This window comes from Apteryx rowi, unplaced genomic scaffold (assembly GCF_003343035.1).
Source record: "Apteryx rowi isolate R43461 unplaced genomic scaffold, aptRow1 scaffold_9, whole genome shotgun sequence".
In the NCBI taxonomy this organism is placed as follows: domain Eukaryota; kingdom Metazoa; phylum Chordata; class Aves; order Apterygiformes; family Apterygidae; genus Apteryx; species Apteryx rowi.
This window is the reverse complement of record NW_020451204.1, coordinates 3,182,813-3,189,479: the sequence shown is the minus strand read 5'-3', so window position 1 is coordinate 3,189,479 and position 6,667 is coordinate 3,182,813. Positions and strand designations below refer to the sequence as shown.

Here is a 6,667-nt window from a genome sequence, read left to right as displayed (position 1 = left end):
TTGCCTCATATCTTTGAGAACTTCTTCAAATTAAATCTCAGGCTTCTTGTCCTAGATTGATAAATTATCTGCTTGCCTTAAAATTCCATGTTCAACTCCTTTAACATGAGCAGCTTGCGACTGCAAACATTGACAGAAGTGGTACAAAGTCCCCCTCTAATTAGCAGCTCACCCTGCAGCAAGGATCAAATTCCATTGCTGCATGTGGTGTGTAGCTCTCTTTCACCCAGACCTTGGGATCTTGCTACCTCACGTGCCTGGAACACAGAGTTTAAACTAATAACAATAATATTCTTGCCTTTATGCTCCATCTTTCAACCAAGGATCTTAATGTGCTTTAGAAATGCTAAGAGGCCCTGGCCAAGTTAAACATCACACCTCTCAATGAATTGTTTTTATTCACTATTGTATCAAGCTCCACGTAAGTTTGTTCTAAACACCAGTGACTGTGATAAAAATGAAAAAGCCCCGTATTGGATGACTTGGCACCGTGCACGTCACTCTGCCCTGAGTTCATCTCACTTCCCCACGATTCCGTGACAAAGCTGCAAGTGGCCACATCTTTGCAGGACCACTGTGTAAGTGGGATTGAAAAGGCAGTTCTGCTGTGTCTCATCTTTGAAACTAAGGTGAAAGTCACTCAGCATACAACGTCAAGGTCATGTTAGTCAGACTCTCTTGTTATTTGTATGATTCTTCAACACATCAACTCAGGACTGCCAACCCCATGAAAAAGAAAAACAAAACAAAACAAAACTACAGAAGAAGATAATTGCAAAACCACAACCGTCAGCAAAGAGCAAAGGGCGAATGAAAGAGAAGAACCCGTGGAGGATGGGAGCAAACTGAATGTGTGCCTTTTCTCCCACAAGGGAAATTTTCACTGTTTTTAACTCATTACTTGAAAATAACAGGCACTCTTAGCTCAGACCTGGAGACCACATTAGGTAAACTCTGTTGCCATGACTATTTACGGAGAAAGAGTCAGTTGTCCAGCAAGTTAGAGACTATAGTACGTGCAGCTTTAAAAATCCATATCCATTACTATGTGGTTAAAATAGGGTAGAGCTGTCCAAATTTTTTTTTTTCCTGACTGTAGAGCATTTTGTAGCAGAGGCGCAGATCCCTTTCGCTCATGTTGGTTGTTGTATGTCAAACACAAACTTGCTATCACAGACCCCTTCGAAGTATAGCATGGGTACCCAGACCAAAAACTGAAACCAAAAGGAGGAAAACAATAAGCATTATTTATCCCAAGGYACTCAAGACTTTTCTAGTCATCTTACAGACAATGAGAACTTCATCCTCTCTCTGAGTGCTCAGTATTATTCACCCTTTTAAAAAAATATGAGCCACAGAGATGTTTAAGTGTCCTGGCCAAGGTCATGGAGGAGTGACAGTCACAAACTCAGGAGTAGAGCTCAGATATCTTGTCTCCAAATCCTGCTGACTGAGTGCTATAAAAAGTTTCTTTCCCCTATCACCTCAAGTAGATTCCGTTGTGCTAAATCACTTCTAGTAAAAAGGGTATAATAAGTAGAATAATTAATTCCTGCATAACCTAGTCATGATACGCTTTACAAAGATCTCCAAGAAACCCTTATCATTGTTTTGCATCTGGGTAAGTTGAAGCACTGGAAAGTAAATTCATTCAACCTATCACTTTCAATCATGGGTAGGTCCAGATCATAGAGATTCTGCAAGGTCACCATGAGCTCCTGAATCCCAGCTCTGCAGGTGCCAAGGTGCAGGACTGCCAAAGGGAGAAGTAGTGCTTGTCAACATAGGGACACCAAAAATGGGTGGGAACACATATTAATCTTATCACATGGCTACAAGCCACCCCAGGAAGGCTGATTGCAACACACTGTCCCTGCAAGGTTCAGGAGGAGATTGGGGTCACATTTTGGGTGTCAGATTACCCATCTGGAGACCTCAGCAAAGTCCACTAGGAAGCCAGGTTGCACGATTGCTTCCTTCTCCTGCCATTCAGCATGCCAGGAGTCGCAACACAAGCATATTAGCTAGAAGATATGTTGCTAAGAATTTAGTGAAAATCACAGTTTTTCAGGAGATCATCTTTAGTTGGGAGAAGTCGGCATTGCTTGTGTCCTTTTTAGGGATGGACAATGGGACTGCTCTTTAGTAGGAGGGATGAAGCCAGTATTTAGACTGGAGTTTCATTTCTGCAGAAACCACACTGGGTTTTGTCCTTCCTCCCTTTCCCCCCCCCCCTTTCCTTTGGAAGCCTACAGGGTGCTGTACAAAGACTCCTGATTTACCCAGACATCTACAGCAGAAGGCTGGTGACTAATCGACACCAGCCAGAGGCCAGGAGCAGAAGTGTTTAAGTTGCAAAAATGCTAGGCTATGTTCTGAACCTTCATTAATGGGAACATCTTAATTGTTTCTAATATCTGTTGCTTTCCTTTCAACAGTGCTGAGTCAGGCTGATCAAATCCTCACCAGAAGAGCATGCGAGAGGTCCTGAGGTTGTGTTTAACACTTAGATCACCAGTGTTCCTAGATGACTGTTGGCAGTACCAAGCAAACTGTTTTAAATAAGCTCCATCTCCAACTTTCAGTTTCTCCTCCAAAATTTCCCTCTGCTTTTAGCTTATAAGCTTCTCAAAAAATTATTTGTATGTGTTTCCCAGGTCCCAGAGGCACTGACAGCATATCAAGACCTTGGGAAAAGCAAAGTGTTGGTAGGGGAGCATGCTGAGGTTTCTTCCCAGATCTCCCAACCAAGATGTTTGCTGAATCCATGCCATATGCAGGATGCCCTGCCCTGATTAAGGACTACAGGAGAGGTATTTAAAGTTGAATGTGTACATTTTGTTGAAGATGTGACTTGGAGCCCTCCCACACCCACTCTCGTTTGCTCAAACTGATCCCAGTTACTAGCAATGCTTTCACTAACCAGAATTAAATGCAAGCAGATGTATGTTAGCTTATTGGTCACTGTCAAACACAGGAGCAAACAATGCTACCGGCCTGGGATCAGTCATCAGTTCCAACCACTGTAACCACCTGAGAGCTCAGGGGTGGAATATACCTCACAAAAATACCATAACATGACATCAGCTCCCAAATGACAATGCAGATGGCGTCTGCAAGTGGTCATCAAAACTGTCCTTACATGGATAAAATCCTGAGAGACATTAGAGATGATTTGCTGCCCTGATCCTTAAATTAGAGATCTCTAGGAATGACAGAGCTGTTGAATCTCTGTGTTCTTCTACCTAGGAAGAATATAGAGAACAAAGGTCTGCACTTAATACATGGGCTGTAAATCCAATGTAACTTCACTGATTTCAGCTGATTTGCTTCAAGATGAATGAGATTAGAACATGACCTAGAGACAGATATACTACTTCAACCACACCTATCTTATCACATGTTTTTCCAACATTCCTTTACTGTTTAATATGAGGGATGCTTTGGATCTGATAGCAGATGAGCCAATAAACTCTAAGCTATAGTCACTCTCTGTATCTTTCTGTTTCCCTCTAACCTTCACTAACTGGTCAACTCAACCTTCACTTAGTAACTTTCTGCTGACAGAGGAAAACCGCCTATAGCCAGCAGCAGATCAGAAGGAATGAAACTGTAGTACCCAGTTATCATCTTTTGTCTGGCTTTTGTTCATTGCCAGACAACAGTCCTCAAGTATTTGCTTTTTCTGGCCCTTTATATGAATTTGTGATGAAAATGGAGCCAGATTGACATTTCCAGGTTCTAATGTATTCTTTTCTTTGTACTCAGCCCATAGGAGCAGCAAGACAATAGCTCTTGCTGCTAAYTATCCTCATCCTATGAGACTGAAAGTATCCTCTAAGCCCTTTCCTGGAGGGATGACAAGGGAGCCAAGAGTTCGCATAGCAGTAGGTGGCGCTGAAGACCTTGGAGCCTACCAAGGAACATTGGCCAACCCATACCCACCTTGCAGGGCTGCCCACAAAGCCTTCCTCTGCTCCCCTCCTACAGCAAAACCAGCCAGGAAGGAAATGAGGAGAACCTTCTTTTCCCTGCTCCCCACCTAAAAAACTTGGGCCATTTTGGGCTCAGTGCAGAGCAGGAGCTGAGTTATGCTAAGTTCAGACAAACCCTGGCCAGAAGTGGGATCACACACTGTAGATGATGGTTAGTGGGTCTAACAGAGTATGACTATGGCAGCAAGCCACAGACGACAGAAGAGCCTTGTTTCTGGATGGCAGCTGTGTGTAATGACTTCTCCATCACTAGGTTTTCAGTCTATTTTGAGAGTTCGGTACTCTCACAGACCTTCTGATGGCCTTCTTTCACTGATCTCAGTAATTCCCTGAGATGCAATTACGTTTATAGCTTCAGAGGTGTGTCTCCCAATTACATAAGCTGCCATCTGCCACCCTTCCCATGAGAGGGACGGGAACTCGTGACAGCCTGTGCTGTGATGAGGTTTCAGGGCATGCGCCATCATACCCCTTCTTATCTGATAGAACATGTTGTTTCTTATGCAGAACCTGCTGCATTTGATTGAAAAACAACCTTGACCTCCCAGGCTTGCCTGGCTGCTCTTCTGACGGCTTCAGGAAAAAAGAGGAAGAAGGTACTCCCTTGTCCTGTTATGTAACAGGTGGTGTACACGTGTTATGGCTGGTAAGAAGCAACGTATCCTGCAGTGGCTTGTCTCTGGGACCGCGTAGGTTTCCTAGTCGGGAAACACAAATTCATGTCATCCCACTGATGGTAGGTACACCTGTGGAAGAAAAGCACATTTACAGGCACTCACAGCTATTAGTCACATCTGAAAGTTGTTGAATATGACACACACTCAACCTGAAGTCATTCCTCCAGTACTAAGATGAGTCTTGCCTTTCATTGATCTTAAAAATATGGATAGAAGAGCAGAATCCCTACTCTCCAGACCTGCCCAACCTCAGCTCCCTATCCAGTCAATGGGGTCAATCATACAAGGACTTTCTATCACTATGTCTAAATAGGGCATCACTCCCATTGCTTTCACTGGAGCCATCATCACTCCCTTGTTTCTTGATGCTACACTGCAGTGTGGACACTGAAGCATATTGTAGGTGCTACAGTGAGAGATCTCAATAAAGAATTGCATCTTTTTAGCATCTACAAATTGCTGTCAAAAAGACAGACTAATCTGTACAAGGATAGTGTAGCTGATACGGATCCAGCACCTCCTAAATTACCTGTGCATTTAAAGGCGACCAGACTTGCACCAGAGTAAGAATCTCCCTGTTGCCTTTGACACTGCTTGGAGTTATCATTTCAAATTCACTCCATGAGTCTCACCAGGACAACAGAGAATCGCCCCAAGGATCACATCTGGATAAAATCCTGGTTCCATAAAATATTCAAGTAGACTGAGAACTCCCCTTGCTTTTACTTCCTTGAAGACATTCAAAAAAATCTTCTCCTGGGGACCTTTCCTGACCTCTAACAACTCATCATTATTCATCATATCACAGGTCATCATGACCATTTTAGGCAGGAAATTAAGCTTCTCACTAAACACTCTCATCTAATCACCATGGTCAACATTTCAAACTCATTTGCCCCAAAGGCATTTCCTCTAATATCCGTAGAGCTGGGACATACCAAAGGGTACTTATCAAAGGTCATGTGTGTTCACCATTAAGAAAAGCTTTTCTCCCAGGTGCCATGTAACACCTCCACATTTTATCTATGGCCTAATTCAGCATATCAGTGAATGAAACATATTAGCATCCATGGGATCAACCAGGAAATTTTCCTCTATCATTAGTCATCCAAGAGCATTTCATTCTTTTCCTTTTCTTAGCAGCTACATCAAGATGATCAGGACAATGATATACACAGAGATTCATATAGATTTAGCCAGATAAGACAGGCATATAAATTTTAATTAAATGGTTCTACTGATTTATTCTCTGACAGAGATATTTAGTGCTGTGTGCTAACTTAACTCATCCTCATTCCCATACAAGAATATACTGGTATTAAGAACAACTATATATCAGCATGTAACTATAACTAGACAGACTGAGAAATATCCATTGATACCCTTATAGAGAGGTAAAGATGTATATGTGTGCATGCAAAGCTTAAAATGTCATTGTGTGCAATGTGTTCACRTCTGCAAATATCAGACCTATGTATCATTAATACCAAGAAATCCAGATTTTCATGTCCAGCACTGTTCATTCATATGTAGGTGACTGTGGGTGAATAGATGTAGCTATATGTAGAAATATATATACACACACACACACACACACACACACACACACACACTTGCATATACAATTTTCGTGAGTGCCTGAGGATAAATGGGTGGACAAATGTTTGGTTCAAAAAAGCTTTTAGGTGGAAGTTCAGACACCCAAACAGAAATATCCTTGTGCATCTAGACAACAAATAGCTAGATATTTTAGTATACTTATAACAAATCTTATAGAGAGGCTCTCTTTCCTCCCCTGCCTTACCAGACAGAAGCATGCTCAGGTTCACTGATAACAAAAGCGTCTGACATTCTGCATGAACGTGTGTGTCCATGAGACAAAGAGAAACAAATATTTGGATGCTGAGTGAAGATGAATAAATACTTGCCTGTGTTTATTCCACACCCCAGGGTGGGGCTGGCACTCAGACTGATCAAGTGAGCCTCTTTTCTTGT

General features: G+C 42.4%; 1 long non-coding RNA gene across 1 annotated transcript; it reads right to left on the bottom strand.

Annotated features, from left to right (window-relative positions):
- Nucleotides 1–379: 379 nt before the first annotated feature.
- LOC112978117 lies at nucleotides 380–6,545 on the bottom strand. Its single transcript, XR_003257750.1, has 2 exons — nucleotides 6,477–6,545; nucleotides 380–4,741 (listed from the first exon to the last, which is right to left on the bottom strand). It is a non-coding gene; the product is annotated as an uncharacterized LOC112978117 (long non-coding RNA).
- Between the last annotated feature and the right edge of the window lie 122 nt (nucleotides 6,546–6,667).